The sequence below is a fragment of the Phodopus roborovskii genome, unplaced genomic scaffold (genome assembly GCF_943737965.1).
Source record: "Phodopus roborovskii unplaced genomic scaffold, PHOROB, whole genome shotgun sequence".
Classification (NCBI taxonomy): domain Eukaryota; kingdom Metazoa; phylum Chordata; class Mammalia; order Rodentia; family Cricetidae; genus Phodopus; species Phodopus roborovskii.
The window spans coordinates 4,818,854-4,841,176 of NW_026126408.1; the positions used below are offsets into that span (position 1 = coordinate 4,818,854).

The following is a 22,323-nucleotide window of genomic DNA, read 5'->3' on the forward strand; positions in this document are numbered from 1 at the left end:
TTCATAATGTTTATCTTTATTCCATCACCCCTATAGTAAGCATCCTTTTATTAGTCTCTCTTCAATTGCTTAACACTATTACTTATACATCATTTTCTTAATAAAATGTAAATCATTCTGTTATTTCTTTGTTAGAACTTAATTGGATGCTTTGAAATGATACACAAATTCTAAATTGTGTTTATCCATAGTTTAGCTCTATCCTACTTACATTTTTGTCAACTTGACACAAAACTGGACATATGTAGTAAGAAAGACTCCTGACTGAGGAACTGTCTCCATCAGACTGTTTTGTAGGAGGACAGTTTCTTGATGATTAATGTAGGAGGGCTCAGACAACTATGAGTAATGGGCCTGGGTTGTATAAGATAACAAATTAAGGAAGTCAGGAAGGTCAAGTCAGTACACAGAGTTCTTCCATGGCATCTGCTTCAGCTCCTATCTCCAGGGTTCCTGCCTTAGTTTCCTCTGATGATGAATGTAACAATAATGAAAAAGAGAGGGAATGGGGGATGGAACATGGATGGAGTTGGAGGAAAGGAAAGGAAAGGAAAAGAAAGGGAGAAAATAATATATTGTAATAAAATGTTAATGAAAAAAGAAAAAAATATCTCAATGAAATAAAAGCAAGAGCTCATACTTTATTAGAATTCTTGTAGTTGTAACTTCCCTTTTAGAAAATTATTGTGACCTCTACTTAGTCAACCTTTCAGAAGAAACTTTTCAAATTTTTGAAATGGCAGCATGTCTGTCACTTTTTTAATCATTCAAATTTATGCTTCCTCTTCTTGCACAGTTCTGGGTTGTTTTTGCTGAGATTTGTCAGTTTATGTTGCCTGGTTACATAACAAACACTTAAAAAAAGACAATGAAAAGTCATATAACTATCACTCATTTTGTATTTTTATGGAAATATACATATTCACATTAAATATAAAATATATAGAACATGTAAACAATAGGGAAGGCTATAATTCATTAAAGAATTACATGACTTCTGGAGTCAACCTATGTTTGATTCTACAGTCCACATTTTGGTGATGTAAGAAAACAACCCTTTCTATTTTACATGTACTTGTTTATTATATATGGTTATGAGCATACCTGTACTACCACATACATGGGGCAATCAGAGTACAACTTGCAGGAGTTGGTTCCCTCTTTCATCATATAGAATGTGGGTATGGGATTTGGGTTGTCATGATTGGCAGGAAGCAACTTTATCTGTTGAGACATTTTGTTTTAAGCTTTTCTATGCCAAAGGATCCCTGCAGGTGGAAGATACTGAGTAGAACTTCACTGAGCCATCTCCCCACACCCCATTTGATAAATACAAAGAATCAATTGCATGTTTTTGGGTTTTCTTATAGTTGTATGATTTCAGGATGGAAAAAGTTCAGATGGAGGAAGTCAAAGAGTCAAAATAATGGTCCCAATTCTATTATCCTAAACACATTGTAGCCATGTCTATCAATTAATAACTTTTTAATGGCATTCTCATCTTATCTGATGTTCTTATTTAACTCTCTTTTGATTTGTTGGATGGTTATTTTGTGCAAGAAGTTTATATGGTGTTGAAGTGAACAGTACAACATATAAATACGCATGTATGTATATATGTATGGGAGGAGAGAAAGAAAGATGAAGAGAGAGGGATGAAGGGAAAGAGAGGATAGACTGGGCCTGGGACTGGGACTGGGACTGGGACTGGAGAGATGGTTTAAGTGTCAATAGCTTGCAGCACAAGCATGAGAACCTGGCTTCAACTCTCCAGCAAGGACACAAAAAGGTAAGGTGTGGTAGCGCACACTGTGGGTAATACCAAACGCTAGGGAGGTGAAGACAAAAGATACGAGGTTCTTGTTAGCCAGGCAGGCAGGGTTGCCAATTCAGTGGGCCATAAGGAACTTTGTCTCTGAATAAATAAATAAACAAATAAGGAGAATTGTTGAGCAAGATGCCTGACATTCTTGGCGCATATGCATGCCCACACACTCACACTATACTAAATAATGTGCTTTGATGGGAGTTGTGCCTATAAAGGGGTAATGAAATTGTTCACAATTTGTTTGACAGCTGTCTGCTAACTTTATCTCGTGCCACTCCCCTCCTGCCTGTCACACTTTGCAACACAGAGGTCCTTCAAATCCCCAACCACAGCTGGGTTTTGTTTAGTTTTTCCATTTAGAAGACATCATGGGGCACCAGAGTTTTGCACTAAGCATGGTTTTAGATGACAGCGGTTCAAATTAAGATATGACTTTTCTTCCAGAACTTAAAGCATTGGGAGGAGGGGACGTGCATACAGCCCATGTCAGTGAAAGGGTAAGTACCATAGTAAGGGACATGCAGGCAATAAAGAAAGGGTTAGACCAGTCTGAAGTCTCCTCAGACTACAGAAGCAATGAGTACCCAAACATTTTTACAAGATATTTTCATCAATTCATCCATCCATTCATTCATTCATCCATCCACTCCATTTCCTAAGTTTACTGTGTCTATCTCTTCACCAATCAACTATTCATGCATATCCCCAAAGCCATTCAAATATCCGACACTATATAATAATCAGTTGTGTACACTCTACTCCTTCTTATTCTTCAATCTTCTTGAGGTTTAGCACAGGTAATGTCTTTGCCTTTGGATATCCAGCACTGAGCACAAGGGCATTGTTTTAATGATTGGCTTAAACATTCATCTAATAGGTAATATGTGAAATAAATAAGATTGAAATACTATGAAACTTTCAAATTTTTATCTTAAAGTATGAAAATGGGTGTGTGGCAAGGAGTTTTTAATTCAACCAGCATGCAGGTTTTCACTATGACCTGCATCCAAACACTCCTAAAACACAAGACTGGGTGACAATTTCACGTAAAGAATAAGATGGAAAACCATTTAAACTTTTACAGAAACCTTAGAATCAACGAAGAAGCAAATGGAGAAAAATGAAGCCTAGCATTAGTACACACTCATGTACATACAGACGTGCATACACAAGCATGTACATGCACAACTACTTAAAGAAGGATATCAGTATATTTCTTGGCTTTCGAATGGCTGCTCTGGTTGCCAGAAGATAATTTCTATGTCTATAGCCAACAGTGAAAACTGTTGTCCCATCAACTAAACCTAGAAATTCCCTCTGTCAAATCCAAGTTCCTTTTTTTTTTTTCTCAGTCAATCAATTTACAGAGGAATTAACTCAAACACTAAGCCACATTCTGCTTAAAGTATTTCTAAATATATCCCATTATATCCTGTACCACCTGTGTTGCCTAATGAGAAATATAATCACCTAAGAAAAGATGTGAGATTTTCCCTACAGATGCTTATTATAATATCACACTGTAGTCCATAAAGAAATAACCTTTACAAACTTTATGAACAATATATACAATTATAACATTAAATAATAAAAAATCTAAAATAAAGTTGTCTTAATTTTTATCTCCAAGTAAGGAAAAGGACAATTTTTCTTTAATGTTTTGGAAGTAAGATTATGCACTAATCTTATCTATACCAATTATAAAACAGAAGCATGCTTAATTTGTAAGAATAGTATTTTTAATATTTTTATTTATGTATATATGTATGTGTGTATGCAGTGACTACATATGAGAACTTTCAGAGGCCAGAAGAAGGCATCAGATCTCCTCTAGCCTGAGTTACAGGCAGTTGAAAGCCTTCCTCTGGAAGGGCAGTGAGTGCTTTTAAGCCCTGAGCCATCTCTCCAGGCCCAGAATTGTATTTTAAATAGTCAAAATTAAGGTAGGTATGTGGCTGGGTGGTAGAAAGCTTGCCTGGCATGCATGCAGGCTTGAGTTCAACCCCATGTATCCTGTAAAAAAGCAGAATTCCAGTGGATTAATTCACCTGGATAATAAAAACAGAAAAATAATTTACTGAGCATGAGAACTAAGAAAAAATGATTTAACCCAACAATCACGGAGGTCTATCTTGAAACAAACCCTGGAAATTTAAAAAATTGAATATAAATTCAAACAGAATTCTAAATTTTGGTTTAATTGACAACTCTATATATTGTGAGTCCATTGAAAGCGGAGGGGAGGAGGGGGATGTTATTCTAGAAGAGCCAAAGAAGACATAATATGTAATTAGGACCTTGAAGAATGAGTTAGCGTTTGCTATAGGAGTTTAACAATCTGGTATACTCCAACTTTCTCTGTGGAAATATCTGCTAATCCATTTGGGAACTTGCTCACTTGGGATACAAATTTGAGTGGAATTCTAAATACTGCTGAAAAGGACTGGATTTTCATTTTGCTGTAGAGATAGTCTGAGACAGCAGTGATTTCCTGGAAGACCCGTGCCCTACTCAGCCTCATCTAAATGCCAAGTTCTCCTCTGATTTACACACAGGAAATAATGACATCACTGATCATCATAGCATGTCACTCCCCATAGACAGTACCATCAAACCCACAAGAGTACAGCCCTCCTCTGAGGGAAGTTTGACACAGATCTGAGGATTTTCATCCTTAGTCCCTTTCCACTCATCACACTACTGAATCAAATACACCAACAAGGGGCTGGGAGAATGGTGAAGTGATTGCCCCACAAACAGCTCAGAGCCCTGGCACCCATGTATAAAGGCAGGCAAGGCAATGGCCAACATCGGGGGCAGGGAGTGACAACTGACTGGTCCCAGAAGCTCTATGTCCAGTCCAGCTAGTCAGTCAGTGAGTGCCAGATTCAGTGAGAGACTCTAAAAAAATAAGACAGTCATGGAGGAAGACATTCAACATGGATCTCTGGCCTCTCCACACACCTATGTACACACACGTACAAATGCACCTGTGGGCAAAAGGGCACACAACAAATGAACAAGTCCATACACTACACAATAAACAAACAAAAATAAAAAAATATAAAGTTTCAAAACAAAACAAAAAAACAGGCCAGCGAGTAATAAAGCAATCTTCACTATGGGAAAAACCAAAGTGAAACATCCAGAGAAAGAATCTAAAAGCACACTATCCTAGAACACCCTGCACCATCACTGTGTCTAGATTCCTGAACATCCTGGAATAAAGCTTTCCCAAACACTTACCTCTGCACTGAGAACGAGAAGTCCATGTGACAGAAGCAGAATATAGGGACTGAGTTCTTTCCTCTAGACTGAGGTGAACTGTTAGCACAGCTTTTAGGGCAAATGACCACAAGCAGGAATACCATCATTAATAACTCATTCTCTTAGATTTATATCTTTATCACCTTAAGTAACAGGAAAAAGAGCATTTAGACATCATTAGAAGGGTCTGTTTTTACATATTAAATACTCATATTAGATAGAGGCTTATAGACCAAGAAGTGATATTGAGCTTTTTTGAATTGCCCTTAATCCATCAGATTTCAATTTTATGTAAGCTTTAGGATTTGAACTCAGTTCTTTACTCTTGCCTGACATACATTTTTACCTACTGGACCATCTCCCAGTCTCTCTTTATTTAAAAATGTGCTTCTTCTGTTTTCTAAAATCAATACCATGGTTTGGGGGGGCTCCAATTGGACGATGGCACTTCACTCTGTCTTCTCCTGTGTGTATAAACAAGCATCAAATTCTGTAGACTCTACCTTGACTGGCAGCACTCAGTACTATATCTGTGTACTTTGTTTGATAAACCCATAATCTGACAAAGTTGTAAACATTTTTCTTAAATTTCTGCTGTAACTAATGCTCCAATAAACAAATAACATGATTTTTTTTTTTTTAGTGGTTAAAAAAAAATTTTTTTTTCTTAACAGTTCCCTTCACCTCCAAGTAAACCTGGTGGTTGAAAAAAGTTAAAAAAAAAAAAAAAAAAAAAAAAACAGAAAAAATGGAACGCAGAAATCCAATTTTGTCTTCTAATAAAAATCATACAAGGAATTTTATTTATGTAAGATATTTAAGCTATTTTTCTATTATTATAAAGACACACCATGACCAAGGCAGCAACTTATAGAAGAAACAGTTTATTGGAGAATTACAGTTCCAAATAGTAAGCCCATGATCATCATGGTGGGAAGCATGGCAGCAGGCAGGCAGGCAGGCAGGCAGGCAGGCAGGCGGGCATGAGACTGGATCAATGCCAGAGAGATTACATCTGATCCACAAACAGGAGGTGAAACGCGAGAATGAACTACAAATGGTATAAGCTTTTGAAACCTCAAAGTCCATTCCCAATGGCACAGCTCCTCCAACAAGACACCTCCTAATCCTTTGCAAGCTGTTCTACCAACTGCCAAATAAGCATTCAAATATATCACTGTATGGGAACCATTCTCACTCAAACCACCACATCATATAAATCTGTCCTTGCTTTAAACGATAATATTCTACTATTTTTATTTTAGTCTTGTGTCATTAAAATGTAAAATGTAACAAACTAGACTGAAATGACAATGTGAATGGCATGACTTCCTCAGAAGTTGAACTTTGAAGAATTTACCAGTACATGCCTCCTTAGCCCAGTAGGCAGTGCATCAGTCTCATAATCTGAAGAATTTACCAGTGAAATACTTCCATATATATATACATACATGTATATATGCATAAACACACACATATATATATACATATATGTACATATACATGTATATATTTTTTTGTTTTTCAAGACAGAGTCTCTCTGTGTAGCCCTAGCTGTACTAGAACTCACTCTAACACCAGGCAAGCCTCAAACTCACAGATGTTCACCTGCCTCTGCCTCCCTGAATGCTGGGATTAAAGGCATGCACTACCATCATACGGCCCCTTTTCCTATATTTTAAGCAACTTCTATAAAAGAATATTCCCACATACTTCAGAGTCCTGAAGCAACGTGTAAAAGTTTTTTAAAAGCTCTTCAATACGTGATTTGTATTTACAATTCAAATTTTCCATGGGATTCAGTGACAAATGCTTAATGAAATGTTCAACACCTTTTGTCTGTATGTTTTTAGTGTGTTCTTGTAACCTAACCAAAGAAAACAATTAGAGCCAAATAATTTTTATTTTGTCTTTTGGAAGTGTAGGTAACAATAATTCATCTTCTTCCTACATTTTAATATACTACCATAACAAGTTTTTTTTTTCTGTCCCACTGGCCAGCTCCCAAACAATGACATGGAGATTACTTATTAATTATAAAAACACAATTTATACCTTAAGCTTGTTCCTAACTAGTCCTTATACTTAATCTACTTATAGTAATCTACGTTACATCATGTGGCATTACCCCTTTTCCATCTTGCACCTCCTACTCTCTCTCTCTCTCTCTCTGTGTGTCTCCTGGTGTCCCTTCCTTTCTTATTCCCATACCACTCTTTGCTTCTGGAAGTCCCACCCAACCTCTTCCTGCCTAGCTATTGGCCATTACACTCTTTATTAAACTAATCAGAAGGTACCTTGCAAAAACACATCTTCACAGTAAATATAAATATTCTGCAACAAACTACTGCATACTCTAACAATTCCAAACAAGACCTTGGACCTGGGAAAGAAGGAAACTAGAGGAACATTCTGCATCCTCAGAAAAGTAACTGAAAACTATGAATTACATTACTGAGTTGCACCTACTTCAACAACATTATAGGAGTATAACCTTTAGAAAAGTGCTGTTGTATGGTGCATCTTTGGAATTACAAAAATGAAGATGCTGATAATATGCTTGGTAACCAAACAGAGGATTTTGAAGTCATGTAAAAGTTATAAAATTTCTTTTATGGAATTTTCATACATGTATATAATGTGTTTTTGACAACTGAATGCACACCTGCAATGTATGTATCCAATGCAACATCCTTCTCATGTTGAACCCCTTATTATTTCCAACAGTTTACCCTCCTATTTTTGTGTCTTCTTTTTAAATTGTTAACTACTGAGTTTGGGAGCAGGTTTGGAGGGTAGGGGAATATTTATCAGAGTTTGGGAAACTTACCATTGGTTATAGCATGGAGGAAAATGACTTTTATTCCCTGCAGTGACCCATTCATCAATAGCTCCCCCAAACAAGAGTGGAACATCTTGAATTCTTTTTCCAGCTACGATGGCATCTTGACAAGCCCCATCTTGTGCAAGTCTCATGCATGTAACTACAGCTTCTGTGTGTTTATGATTGCATTATCCAAATCACTTCCAGAATACATCATTTCACAATGTTCCTCCACATCCTCAGGCCCTTACATTCTTCCTTTCACTTCTTCCGTAATGCTCCTTGGGCCTTCAAGAGGGTGATATATATCTTTCCTCTAGGGGTAAGTACTCAACAGTTATTATTAGCATTTGGCCACTCTAAGCCTGCATTAACTACCACTCACTGCAAAATGAGCTAATCTCATTGAGACCAAGAGCAGCACTCTCTATGACTATAAACATGAACATTTAGAAGGCACATTTACAACATGTCCACTTAGCAAAACAGCTATAAGTAGGTTCTCTCATAAGTCCTGTAACCTTCCCAACCATATGGGTTTGCTTGCTTGTTTGTTTGTTTGTTTCCGGGTATACAATACCAGGCATGAGTTCCCTCCTACAGCATAGACCTCATGTCCAAGCAAAAGTGTCTGGTTGCACCCATATACCTACCAGTCATGACACTATCACACTAATAGACCTATCTTGCCTGGAAGGTTAGTATTGTAGCACACAGTGTCCCTAGCTGAATAACAACAAGAATGACTTTTCTCTCTCAGCAGCTTGACTAGCATCTTCTCACACTATAAGTACTAGCCAAACAGAAAAGAGCTTCCAGCTCAATCCCAGTTTGAGTTTTCTGGGTCAGACAACCAAAGTACACAGGCAGTATCAGTAAGTCTTCCAATGGTAACACTCATTCCTAATGCCCACAAAAAAAAGAAAGAAAAAAGAAAAGAAAGAAAATTAAGAATCAACTTGTCAGTGAATGATTTTAAATTTTTTGAATGTGGATTCTGCACATGATTCATACTCAACTCAAAGGAGAGCAATTTAACCAAGACACTCATGCAATGGCTATTACGCTTCTTCACATTAGAGTTAAGGATTTTAAATACAGTAGAAAGGACAGTTGTATAACAATGTAGCACATTCATTTTGCTTTCTAGATTGCAAAGTGGACAACCTAAGCTTTTCCTTAACAATTACTAAATGGGTTATCATTACATAGTAGCCTATCTTTAAGGAGAACTGCACAATTTCTATTTTCTATATATACTTCGTTGACCTTCAGAGTAGCCTCAGGAAGTATCAGCTACATACTATGAGAAGGAAGATTTTTCTGTTAAGGGATGCTATCTCAGTTGAACTTGAAGGATTAATGGGCCTCTTAAAGGTCACTCAAAGTAAAAGAGTTTTCCAGAAGAAAGAGTTCCTGCAAAAGGAGACAGGGGTAGGATATTATCATGGGCTTAGACACCCACAAGAGCCACAGTGTAACAAGGTATAGGGAGCCAAGAAGACACAGCAGGAAGGGATTTGTATGGGTCAGAGGTCACCAGAAAATATTCTTGTATTTTGTGCTAAGAAGGTTTTTCTTGTTGTTGTTTGTTTGTTTCATTTGTTTTGTTTTGATTTGATTTGATTAAAAGAAGACACTATCTAATTGTTTTAGTTAAGAGTGATGAGATTTTTGTGTTTGCAATAACTGTGAGAATTACTGGCCCAAATGCCTGAGTTTGATTTCTCAGCACCCACATAAAAATAGCCAAGTACAGAGAACGGCCTGTCTGTACCCTCAAGGCTGAGGGGCTAGAGACAGAAAGATCCTGGATGCTCATTAGCCATCCAGTCCAGTCAATTAGTGAACTGTTTCAGTGAATAACCCTATCTCAAAATAAAGTAAGGTGGGGTGAATGAATGAGTGGGTGAGTGAATGAATGAATGAGGTCAATACTGACTAAGAAAGATACCCAAAGCAGACTCCTGACCACATGCATGTACACATGTGGATATACATCCACCCACCAACAAACATACATAAAACTACATACCAAAAGGGGGTGGGGAAAACTAAGATGATGGTGAGAGGTTGAACAACACAGTGATGTGAAGGACTTGAGTCAGAAGATGGATTCACAGGCTGTAAGTAATGATTTGATAAAGAAAAGTGTAGGGATATTGATTTAAAGGACTGGCTTGATATTGAGCACCATCAAAACCCTTAGAAGCAGGAGAGGAACAGCAATTCTGAGAGACAGAATTATTTGGAGATGCTTGAGGAGTTGGTAAGAAATTCCTATGGAGATGTTTTGTAGTCAATTTTAAAGAAAACTGGAGGATAAGAGAAAAACCAGGTTTCAAGAACACCAGTGGCCATTCTTTCTTGAGCATCTCCTCCTTAGGAATGGCAAAATAATCTGACTTAACACTGTTGAGAATATAAAGGTCCAGTTCAAATGTAGAGGAGATAACAGGATACAAAATTATTTTCTTGTTTCTTTTTTTAACTTTTCGAGACAATATGTCACTATGTGGCATCTCTTGCTCCTCTAGGCATACTTTCTCATGTGCTATGTTCATAAGCTTGCATTCCCCCTCCTACCTGTCTTGATATTATCTATTTCTAAGGTTCTAAGAAATGTCCAGGATTCAGTCTGGACATTCCATGGGGCTTTAAAGACACACCTTGTTAGTTCTCCAAAAGTCCAAGGAGACTGCTTTCCATGCCTTGAGATTATATTGCAAACAGTCAGATATGGCCATGGCTTATGAAACTCAATCAAGGATGGACTGGGAGAGGATTAACAAGATCCTCCTTAACATAAGAATTTCAGGGCTAGAGAGATGGCTCAGTGGTTGAGAGCAAAGACTACTCTCCCTGAGGACCAGAGTTTGATTCCTAGCATCAGTGTCTGGCAGTGCACAGCCCCGTAACTGCAGCTGAAGGAGATCATATGCCCTCTTCTGACCTCCTCAGGTAGATGAATAGGGCACACACACACACACAAAATCTTAAAAAATATTAACATTTCAGGGGTAAGAGGCTCAGGATCTCCTTCCAACTGCATGGGATTCCATGCTTTTTTCCCATATACTTTACAAAAAACAAAACAAAAAAAAAAATGGAAGTACAAAAGCATAGTTTATCAGAAACACTCTAGCACTCTAGTATAGTCCTATTAAAGGATTAACTTCCTACTGACTTTAGGTTTATTTGTGTATTTTTAAATACGTGAATACTTGGAATTAAAACATCAAGATGAAATGACTAAAAAGTAATGCCCTTAGATTTCACGATAAAGAAGGCACTATACATGTGAAATAAAACTATAACTATTTGTCATCAATTTAGGTGAATTTTTACCCACTGATTAAATTAAATTGCATATCTGTCCCTTTTCATGTCCTTGCAATGCCTTTTGCTTTATCTTCCAGTTTTCAGAATACCCTCATATCTTATGTCCCATTTCTGTTAGTTTATATATTTTCTACACAAGCATTTCAAGTGAACAACATCACTTCTGCTTCTCCAGCCGATATTACACACATTCACTAGCAACCCTGTGCTATCCTTAAAGCTGCTAGGAATAGTAAATAGAGTTATGTATATTTATAAGCAATTCTTGGTTTTATTTGGTTTGTTTAATCTGGAAAGAAATGAGGTAGAAGTTTCATTCTAGAGTCTTATGTAGAGAATATTATTTGTCAAGATATAGTAGCTCAGCCTGCAATCTTGATATTTGGATGGCTTAATCAGGAGAACAGTTCCAAATTTAAGACAAGCCATGGGCTACAAAGTCTCTTCCAGCCTCCCTAGTCTACACAATAAAACCAAAAAAGAAATTAATTCTATATATAAATGTTGTTAGAAAGTTACGTTTTAGTTCTACAGTAGAAATAAACAGTATCTAGGTTGAATATGCCCATGAATTAACTTGAGTCAGTTGTTTTACATTGTGTATATACACACCCATGTAATAGCATCATTTTGTACCTCATAAATACAATATTTTTATAATTTGTTAATATGAAGTACAATTTTTAATACTATAATCTGCAAGGAGAAAAGGAAAAATGACTCTTCAATTGACTCTGATCATTTGAGTGCTCTGAAGAAATCCATTCCTCACTAAGCATCTTCCAGACTAGCCTCCCTTATACTCACCCAGCCCAAAACTCATCCCAATTATTCAATGTGTAAAAGCTGCCAATTAGTTTTTCAATATCAAGGTGTGCTCTTATGTCAATGGCATTCCTCAGTCAACATGATGCTGTATTCAGTCCTATATTTCTATGCATATAGCATCTCTTGGCTGCATATCTCTGTTCTGGTTCATGGTAACTAGGCACACCTGTATTTGCATGGGGGAAGAGAGCAGCTGCAGACTTCCTCCCATTGTAGGATGCCTGGATATTCCTATCTCTAACATTCTACAATCCCGAGAACGGACCATCTTTCCTACTCTACAGGCTTGTTTTCCAGCTGTAACTCAATAAAAATCATTTAATTAAAAAAAGCAACAAATTAGAAGTATAAATGAATGTACCATCATAACCGAAAACCAAATTAAGATGTCATATTTTGAAAGCCACACAACGCTGGGGAATAAATGGAATTGTTTCCGTGGGAGGGGGGGCAATTGCATGCCTTCTTGGAAGAAGCTACCAAAGTCAAATCTAACAGCTCCATTTAAAGTATACGTGTGCACCCCCCCCCAACATAAGAACAAATTAAATTATCTAAAAAATTAATATTGTCACCAGTGGGTCCCCTCGGGGGGGCTCAATAACCAGGTTGGTCGGGTTAAAACAAAACTATTCGAATCATGAACCCTTCGGTTAATATAGACTGCAGTGCCTTGGCTGTTCTCCAGGGAGACATCAGATGGCCTCCGTGGGGGGAAACCGAAAAAAGATGGGGGATTATTCTGAATACTCTCAGAGGTGATCTCTAGAGCAAACAAAAACAACTTATTCAGGCCTGGACTTTAGTCCCTGGTTCATCCGGAGAAACCGAAAGAACCCGCCCAACTCGCGGGGATGTCCTGCTGCCCAGTGCGCACTGCGGCCTGGGAGCGCGGGGAGGGCGCCCGCCAGATGGGCTTGGTGCTCGGCTGCCGCAGAACGCCTGGTCCACGGGGCTCCGGGCTCCGGGTTTCCACTGTCACCCGCACCTGGGGGAGAAGAGCCACCAGCGCTGTCATGGGAGTCCCGAAGGTGCAGGTGCGCTGTCTTCCTGTGGAGTCTTTCTGGGGAGTCTGTCACTGAAAGAGCATTCGTGAGCTCTGGACGGGCGAGGTTAAATTTGAACCAGTTTGGTGTTATGGTCTGAGACCCTCACCGACATGATCCATCCACTGATGATTCTCTCCTTTCTGCTTCTACAAAAGCGTTCCAAGTCGGTCTCCCAATTTGAAGCCAGCTGCCTCCTGGCAACCAGTTTAGAGCAGGTTGGCCACCAGGGGCGCTCTAGGTATTGCAGTTTCCTTGAACTCATTAAGGTGTGTAAAGACCCTGGCAAAAATCAGAGCTCCCGGATAAAGAGCACTGACTTCCATTAGGCTGCCAAGACTTCTTTCCCTTGAAAATGAAGTTCCCACCTAAATGAAACTCCGGGGGGGGGGGGGGAAGAGGGGGTAGTAAACGCCATCAACCTCGGAAACACAGGGCAGTGCCCGCTAGTGGGTACTTCAAAGAAAAACCGAGAGTGAAACAGTAAGTGGGAAAAGCCATCAGTTGAGAGCATTTGAGAATTCTTCCTTGCTTTCCAGGTAGGGAAGCCACCAGCATTTACGGGGCGCTCCTCTTTGCCAAGTTTTCTAGGCTTTGGCAGGCCAATGGGCAGCGGGGCAGAGCTGGCAAACATAAACCATTGGGGGAGGACCTGATGGATGAGGAAGATGAAAACCCAAACCTTCAATCTAGATTATTGACTGCTTTTCCTAACCCTTGCTCAGTACAAAGCATATTCAGTACATGTTTATTATGTGTACATAAATGACACCTTTTAACACTCACTAATAGTCACCAAGGTTCAGAAGCCTCGAGCCAGCTCTCTTTAACACACATTGCTCCCACGAGGGCCAGCCACCAGACACTTGGTTCCACTTCTAACACCAGACCCTCTGGGAAAATGCCCCCAGGGCAAAATGGAAATCGCAGCCATTCTCTCAGTGATGCATGGACAGGGGTTTAGCTGGAATCGATCTTCTGAGGTTTCTGCAGCTCCCTTCACCTTACAGTCTGACAGGAGATTTGGGCCAGACTAAAACTGAGAGTAGAGCGGCGGGAAAAACATGTCCACGTGTTCTTGTCTTCGGAATCTCAGGGCGTGGTGAATGAATACCTTCAGCCCTGCCTCCTGCCTGTCCGACTGCAGGGTCTGGGGTTAGCTGGGCTCCTTTTCCCTATCTCCTTTCGAGTGTCTGCTAAAATCCGGAGCCTTGGAATACACCAGCAAAAACTCCAAGCCCTGCATATGAGCATGCGCCATCGCCAAGCGGCTTTTGGTCACAACTCTCCAGGCTGGGCTGCAGAGCAGAGGGAGGAGGGAGGAGAGAAAGGAGAGGGGGCGGGGCGGTGAGCAGCGAGGTGGAGGCTCGCGCGCTTGCGCACGCAGCTCCAGGGACCCTTGGTTTTTCTATGGGATTCCCAATCTGCAGCAGAGATTCACCCGAGAGTGTTGCAGCGGCAGCTGGCTTTGCAAGGCGCGATCCAAGAGGGATTTAAGCAGCCCGGAGCTCCTAAAAGAGGAGCAAGAGAGAGCCACTCACAGAGACGGCTCAGCCCTTAGCCCGAATTAAATACATAGATTTTTGAAAGAACTGTTGAGTTTTATTATTTTCGTTAAGTGACGGTGCACAGCGCTATAAACTGTAAGTGAAAAATACAGTCTTCATTGCATTTTCTTTTGCATGTGTAGCGCAGCCAGTTGTCAGGCGATGGTTTGGCTATTGTCATATATTTTGCTTTGCATAGATGCGTCTAAATGCATGGTGACAATAGCTTTGGCTAGCGTTAGCGATTGGAATGTGTTGCTGGTTCATGGGGTACCTTTTGGGATACTGTGGTGGGGGAAGGAGGAGTGTTTATATGCGGCGTGTTTGGGGGACTTAGGCTAGATTTAAGACAGGTGAGATTGGGTGCTTTTTTTAGTATAGGACTACAAATAGGTGGATTTCCTTTGACAGATTTAAGTATCTTATTAAAAGATTGTGAAGTTTCCCAGTTGCTGATAAAACTATTGAGCGGTTACAGTTAAGTACCAACCTGTCTGTCATACGTGGGATTGATGCACCATTTTTTTTCCACGGTGGAGGAGCACAAAAGGTATTTGCTAAGTAAAACTGAGTGGACGAGGCTAGTGTGGGTATCACCTTTGGTTGCTAAGCAGGATGCTAGCATTTAAAATCCAAGGAGTTGGACGCACAAGTATATTGCTTAGTACTCGGGAAATGTTATATTCTTTTGGCTTGTATTTTTTTTTTTCCTGTCGCAATGATGATTGTCAAGAAAAGGAAAGCATACTTGATTTTGAGCAGAGTCAAGAGTGTCTGTATGGGGACCCTGACTAGCTAGCTACCTGACTCTGCATTCCGCATTCTGCTTTCCGGAATGCAGGGCTGAGAACTGCACCCCCTGGCATATTGCATTTGGTAATGTTGCCTTAAAGGAGAAAAGGTCGTTCTGTGTTTTGACTTAAATTGGGTTGTTACTAGCCCGGAAAGTGGAAGAGGGGTCTTCACAAGGTCAAAGCCTATTTAAGGAAAACAGAATACCAAAGAATATCCTCCAGGGTGTGAGAATGTGTATGCAGAGGGGTAGAGAGGCAGGGGGTGCCTTCCACAGGCTAGGAAAGAGAGAGAGCTCATCTCCTCAAGAATTGGTACCCAGTGAGATGCCAGAGTGGGAATCCATTTTTCCGGAGTTGTCCTCCTGTCCATATTTTGGAGACTAAAATGAGATGGAATTGTGGGTGAGTGTGGGAAACACAAAGTATACACTGTCCGTGTGTGCCGCTTCCCTCTTGAAGGCACGAGAAGCCAGGGAGTTTTATTTCTACATATTTTTCTTCTTAATTTAAAGGAATTTTAGGCTGAGACAAATTTTAAATGAAACTTGTGCAAACTCATTTTACCTCGTCGTCATGTAAACTGTCTCCATTTGTGTGTGGCATGGGGGTGGGGTCTACATCATTGTAGACTTTACTCACCAGTGCGCTCTCCTCAAGATGTGAGAGCTAAATATCCCCCAGAAAATGCTGCAATGAAGCAGGTTGGCAGAGTGGGATGAGGCAGACAAGAGAAGAGAGGTTGGTGTGCACTGGATTCCCACAGAAAAGTCTATTTGATCTCTGGGATGAAAAATAAAATTCCCCTAAATGGGGGGGGGGGCATTGTAGGCATCTCTCGATGGTTTGATCGGTCCAGCTATTTTCAGCCCCTCAAAGGAATATGTGATTATTTCGGTTCATAAAATTGGCAATAGAAAATTCTAGAATAGACTCTCCTTGGGAATCCAAAGTAGACACCACACAGCTACCCCTCTTCCTTCCTTCCTCCAGGGCAGAAAGAGTGATCATCGTCACATTTGAGCCATACTTCTTGCCATGGTTGAGAGTTGGCATCAGTTCAATGACCTGTGTATGTGTTGCTCTGCATTGAAGAATAGGTGGCAGAGGAAATGAAGGGGTCACATATGAAAGATGGCTGATGCTGGGTCTCAGATTCCCTGGCCCCCAGGTTGACAGGTAGAGAGGCTCAAATCAGTCAGAGTCATTTATATGGAATCTATTTCAAACCTCTGGTTTGACAGACAAGAAAATGAGGCCCAGGGCCATGCAACTAGATAAAGCCGATTAACTTCCAGTCTATAGGACAATTATAAAGTCATGTTGCATGCAAATAGTCTCTTTTCCTCTGCAGTGTACAGCTACAATGCTGCAGTCTTGATATATATATATATATATATATATATATATATATATATATATATTCTCATATGGTGTGAAGTGGTCTTGCAAGGGGAGGTGGGGCTTTTACACTTTTTCTCCTTTGCATCTTTCCCATTGCCCCTCAGCTGTAATAAACCCACCTCATTGGGTTGTCTTTTTTATTTATTTAATTTTTAGTGTGCTATCTTTGGTGTCCTGTGCATCTTGGTCAGTTTCTTTAAGATCTTTGGTGTTTCTGGGAAGCATCAGCAAAGAGAGGCAAGGGTAGCTCCTGTATGAGACCTGCCTAGGATGGATCCATTTCTCCTGGCTTTGCTCCCAGAATCCTCAGGGGCTCCCGACTTCAGAGATACTGCAGGTGTCATCCCCACCCCTCTGCCAGTATAGCCTCTTCCCAGACTGCTGCAGCTGTGAGGCTGAGGATGGAGTATAGCAAAGAAACTGCAGGGTAAATACACAATGGACTATGCCAAGTCCCCTTGCTCCTGGAAGGCAGAAGCCAAATCAGAGATGTGCATTTCCAGGCTATGTGAAAATCCTCCAGCGGAAGTCACCTGGGGTTGAAGGAGGATGCTGCTGGGAGAAGGCTTGGTGGGTTTAACCTGAGTGGGTTTAGAGAGGAGGGTGGGGAGACTTCTTAACCCCTTTGGAGCTTTTCAAGAATGCACACAGCTTTTCATTTGGATGGTATTTTCCCCTTTGCCTTTGGGGAGCTTTCTTCACTCAATAACCAACCTAGAGCCATCAAGCACATTTACAGCCACTCCATTGCTAGCCCCCTACAACCTTTTCTTTTCCTTATCCTTTGCTTTCTTCATTTCTACCCAGTTTTCCCATTTTTCTCCTCTTCTCCCATAAAATATTTCCAGAGTGCTTACACACAGTTCCATGCCTTTTAAAGATAATCTTGGCCCTCCTGTTCTTTCTCCAAAAATATAATCTTCCAGACACTCGGGAAGACAGCTACAACCAGCACAAATGTCCCAGGAGGCAATGCCAGCTTTTTCTAGCCCCTAAATAATGATGCATGGGGGTAGGGCTGAGACAGGTGGAGAGAAGCTGGAAGAAGTCTTTGTTGATGGTGCTTTTCCATTCACAAAAGGAGCTCAACAGTCTAAGATGTTGCTGAACCTGAGGTAGCAAGGGTTCCCAGCATATGCACCAATCAAACAACATAATTACTCCCTTCCTTCCAGGTAAACATTTTCTAAAAAGGGATGAGCTCCATTTTGGATATAGTTTGTTCATTTTTTTAAAAAAATGTTATTGATGAATTAGATGTTATGTTGGAATTCTGTCCCAGCTGTTCTGAATACCAGGTTGCCTTTGTGGTGGCCCAGAGGCTTGTGGCTGCTAAAGGTCTTGCTTTGGTGGATTATACAGGAAATATGTTCTATAACTGAAAAAATGTCTGAGAATGTTAACAGCCTTTCTGTACAAGAGCGCCTGTATGGAATAGCATGGTCCAGAGGGTTGTGTTTAGTTGAATGCATACAAACATGGACTCTGAGCATTTCAGAGAGACTCCCAAAGGAGAGCTGCAGAATGGCACAGAGCATCAATGTCAATAGCAAGCGTGTGATGTCTTATTGCTGAACCCAGTGTGTTAATGTCATTCCAAGAGGTCATTTTCATTGCAACCAATTCAATCAAATCAATCAAATTTGTGATTATCTGGGAATGTAAGACAATTGCTTTTATAGAAGAAATCAGGTTTGGAGGGGGCTCAGAAAAGGTTCAGTTGGTGAAGTGTTAGCATGCAAGCATGAGGTCCTTCATTCAGTCCCTAGCATCCACAAGAAGCGGGGTATAATGGTGCCTGCTTTTAATCCCAGCCCTGGGCTGGCTGAAACAGGCCAATCCTTAGGACTCATTTACTAGCCCACCTGGCCTAGTCAGGGAGCTCCAGGTCCCAGTGAGAGACTGTCACAAAAACAAAACAAATCAACAACAATTAAAAACCAAGGTGGATTGAGCTTGATTTATGGCTTCCACACTTGTGAGCACAAACACGAATACTCACATGCACATTCATACACACAAAGAAGGAAATACATCCAGCAAACATAAGGTTGAAATAAGACACTATCTCAGTTATATGTAATAGGTAGAAACATTAATGCTCCTGAAAAGCAAAAAACTGTGAATAATAAAGAATGATTGTCATTACTACCTCCCATATAGTTATCTAGTCCATTTCTTTTGATATAAATAATGTAGATGGTATTTAAGGAAAATTATAACCTTGAAGACATTGGGAATGGTATGAAATCACAGGTCTTAATGAGTTCTTTAGTATTTCCACAGTGTCTACATATATTTCCCAGCAGAAACTCTAATATTTGTCTGTTAAATATTTGCATGTAACATTCAGCTACAGCAAGTAAAACATTTCTGTGATGATCACATGCACAATTAACTTTGTTTTAAATATCTTTTGGGGAACCAAGGCGATGACACAGTTGATAGAGTCCCAGATGCAGAGGCATCAGACTGAGCTGGGTCCTTGCCACCCACATAGAAGCCAGGGTCAGTGGTGCATCTGAAACCCAAGCACTGATGAAGGCAGAAACAGGCAGACCTCCTGAGCTGATTAGCCAGCCAACTGAGTCTGTAAACTCTAGGATCAGTGAAAAATCTTGTCTCAAAAAACAAGATACAAAGCAATAGAAGACATCCAAAGTTAACCCCTGATATCCACACATACACATGCACCAGAACACATATGCCCGCCCTTGTGTGCACACATACAAACATGCACAAACATCACACACACACACACACACACACAATTGAATATAATTTTACTAAAATTAAATGCTATATACTAAAGAATATTTTACAATTTACATTTAGAAAATATATAAAAGAATTACATCAGTTACTTTAAAAGTAGAATGCTGCAATAGAGATATCACTCAGTCATTAAAGGCTAAGCTCACAACATTAAAGACAAGAATGTCATTTTCTTTTTTAATTATTTTAATTTTATTTTATTTATTGATCCCAGTTCCCTTCCTCTCTCTTTCTCTCTCTCCCACCCTCCCATGTCCCCCAACCACCCTCCCCTCCCATCCCACCCCCACTCTACATGTAGGGTGATGCCTTCCAGGAGGGGAAGAATGTCATTTTCAATACACTCTTTTATTTCATTTTATTTCCCTTTTATTGAAAATTGAGTTTGTTTGTTTTCTCACATAGCATATCCTGATTACAGTTCCCCTCCCTCCACCCTTCCTAATTCCTCTCCCCCCTCTTCCCATCTGGATCCATCCCCTTTCTGTCTCTCATTAGAAAACAAACAGGTTTCTAAGGGATAATAATAAAATAAAATATAATAAGATAAAAATAAAAGTGCTTATTTGTTAATAAGCAGAAAGATGAATTACATTGTCTATATACAAGAATCATTATTGACAAGTCAAAAAAGAAATACAAATGTAGACCAAAACAGCTATGCACTATGTTTATTTAGATCGTGGTTTTTGGAGCTTAAAAATTACATTAATGTGTTCCCATTGTGAAGGGGTCATAACATTGCATTTCCCATTTATGGTTTGCTTCTGATGGTTGGCTTTCCTAAGTGAACCAAATTAGTTTGAGCTGCTCCTGGTCCAACCATTGAGAAATTTACTAAGTGAAGGATCTTGGGGATACATTGAGAACAACTTAATGAATGAGACAAAAATGGACCAGCAAATTACTGAAGAGTCCTCAAGGAGATTTGATGCTTTGATAATAAGGGGCCTGTGAGTACATCACACAGATGCTCTATGTCCATTAGCTACCTTAGAGCAGAAGAGCCAAGTCTGGTAAGTGTCTTTTTTCTAAATGTTTTCTCTACCTTGCTCAATGCTGACCTGACATCGATGACCTGAAACATCAACTATTTACTTCTGAGATATATATACATATATTCATTCCTGGCATTATTCCCAATGACTTGTATGATAATGTCTGGGTGAACATTTTATACCCTTTTGTACAAATTACAATTAAGATCTGGAGTGCTCTCATCCACCAAGGGCTCTTGATCTCTCAAGATACATAATACAATAATGGCACCCCTTTTTTAAAAAAGAAATTGAATCTATTAATTGAAAATATTTCATTTTTAAATAGTGCTCATAAAATACAGAACCAACAGATCAGTTGAATGAATTACCAATTATTTTAGACTTACAGACAGAATTTTATTTTTCTCCATTATTACTCATAGAAGTAACTTTCTAAGAACAGAAACTATAAATATACTCTTCTTTCCTATCTTTGCATTTACTTAATATCTCTTAAGGCCCTGAAAGTCCCAAAACTTCTGAAGAGCTGTGTATAAACATATTTTTTTGCAAATTGGTAATGTATTTGTTGAATATATTTTAAAGCATAAGTAAGCATTCATCAAGGTAAATAATAAGACCCTAATGTTCTATTGTTTTGTATTTTAGAATGGTTGTTGAAGTTGATGGTTCCTTAAACAGTGGGCTCTGAATTACAGCATTCTCTGGGGTTTTATATTTTGCATTGGTTGTATTAATTTGTTGCATTCACATGTTTGTTTCTGATTTCTTGAGAGCCAGTATTTAAATTACAAGTCAAATATTTCACTAGAGACTCACCAAGTAGTATCAATAGTGTTAAAATGGTCATTCATATAATATTTTATTTGCAAGTATCAGCTGGTGTTGTTCACATCTGACTCTCCAGTGGGAGCTCTTGCTTCCTGAGATTCTTTGCTTAGGTTTTTGAGTTCATGAAAAACTCTTAATAATGTTTATTCTAAAATTTCAAATGTTCTTATAATTGTTACATGAAGTATTTGATGTTATGTTTTCTTGCTCATGTAGGAAGTTATATAGGAAGTTAAAATATGAAATAAATTTAATTTACAGATAGAAGACTGTTAGTTTCCCTTTTAATGATCATAAAAATATTCATTTCTCCAAGTGAGATGAGAAACATCCTTTTTATCATCTGTCAGTTTAGGTAGTGTTGGGGAAACTCATCGCAAAGATTTCACTTGGCTTAAAGAAAATGACAAGAAATGTATTCAAGGGTATTCAGGAGGGCATGGTAGCCCAGGCATGTAATCTTAATCTCAACAACTTGAGGAAATGAGGAAGGTTTCAAGTCCAAAGCTTGGAGCTGGCTCAGGAAAATTCCTGGGGCATGAGCAGGAGAACCTGGACTCTTTTCCCAGCATCCATGTAAAAAGCTGGGCATGCATTCCCCATAGAGGGATACTCTCTCAGCCTAGACACATGGGGGAGGGCCTAGGCCCTGTCCCAAATGATGTGACAGACTTTGACAATCCCCAAGGGAAAGCCTCACCCTTTCTATGGAGCAGAAGAGGGATGGGATGGACATCGGTGGGGGGCATGAGAGGATGGGAGGGGAAGGGAACTGGGATTAATATATAAAATAAGGTTGTTTCTAATTTAAATTTTTAAAAAAGTGGGGGGGGGAAGCT

At 39.5% G+C, this 22,323-nt stretch overlaps 1 protein-coding gene across 2 annotated transcripts in view; it reads left to right on the forward strand.

Moving 5' to 3' along the window:
• The first annotated feature begins 14,471 nt into the window (after nt 1-14,471).
• The window catches only part of Vsnl1 (visinin like 1), a 100,186-nt gene continuing 92,334 nt past the window's right edge, over nt 14,472-22,323 (forward strand). The window contains exon 1 of one of the 2 annotated variants that reach the window (XM_051181648.1): nt 14,472-14,778. The gene's annotated coding sequence lies outside the window, so the exon portion shown is untranslated. Of the gene's footprint in view, nt 14,779-15,213; nt 15,233-22,323 lie in introns of those variants that run through there. The other variant, XM_051181649.1, reaches the window with a different exon arrangement.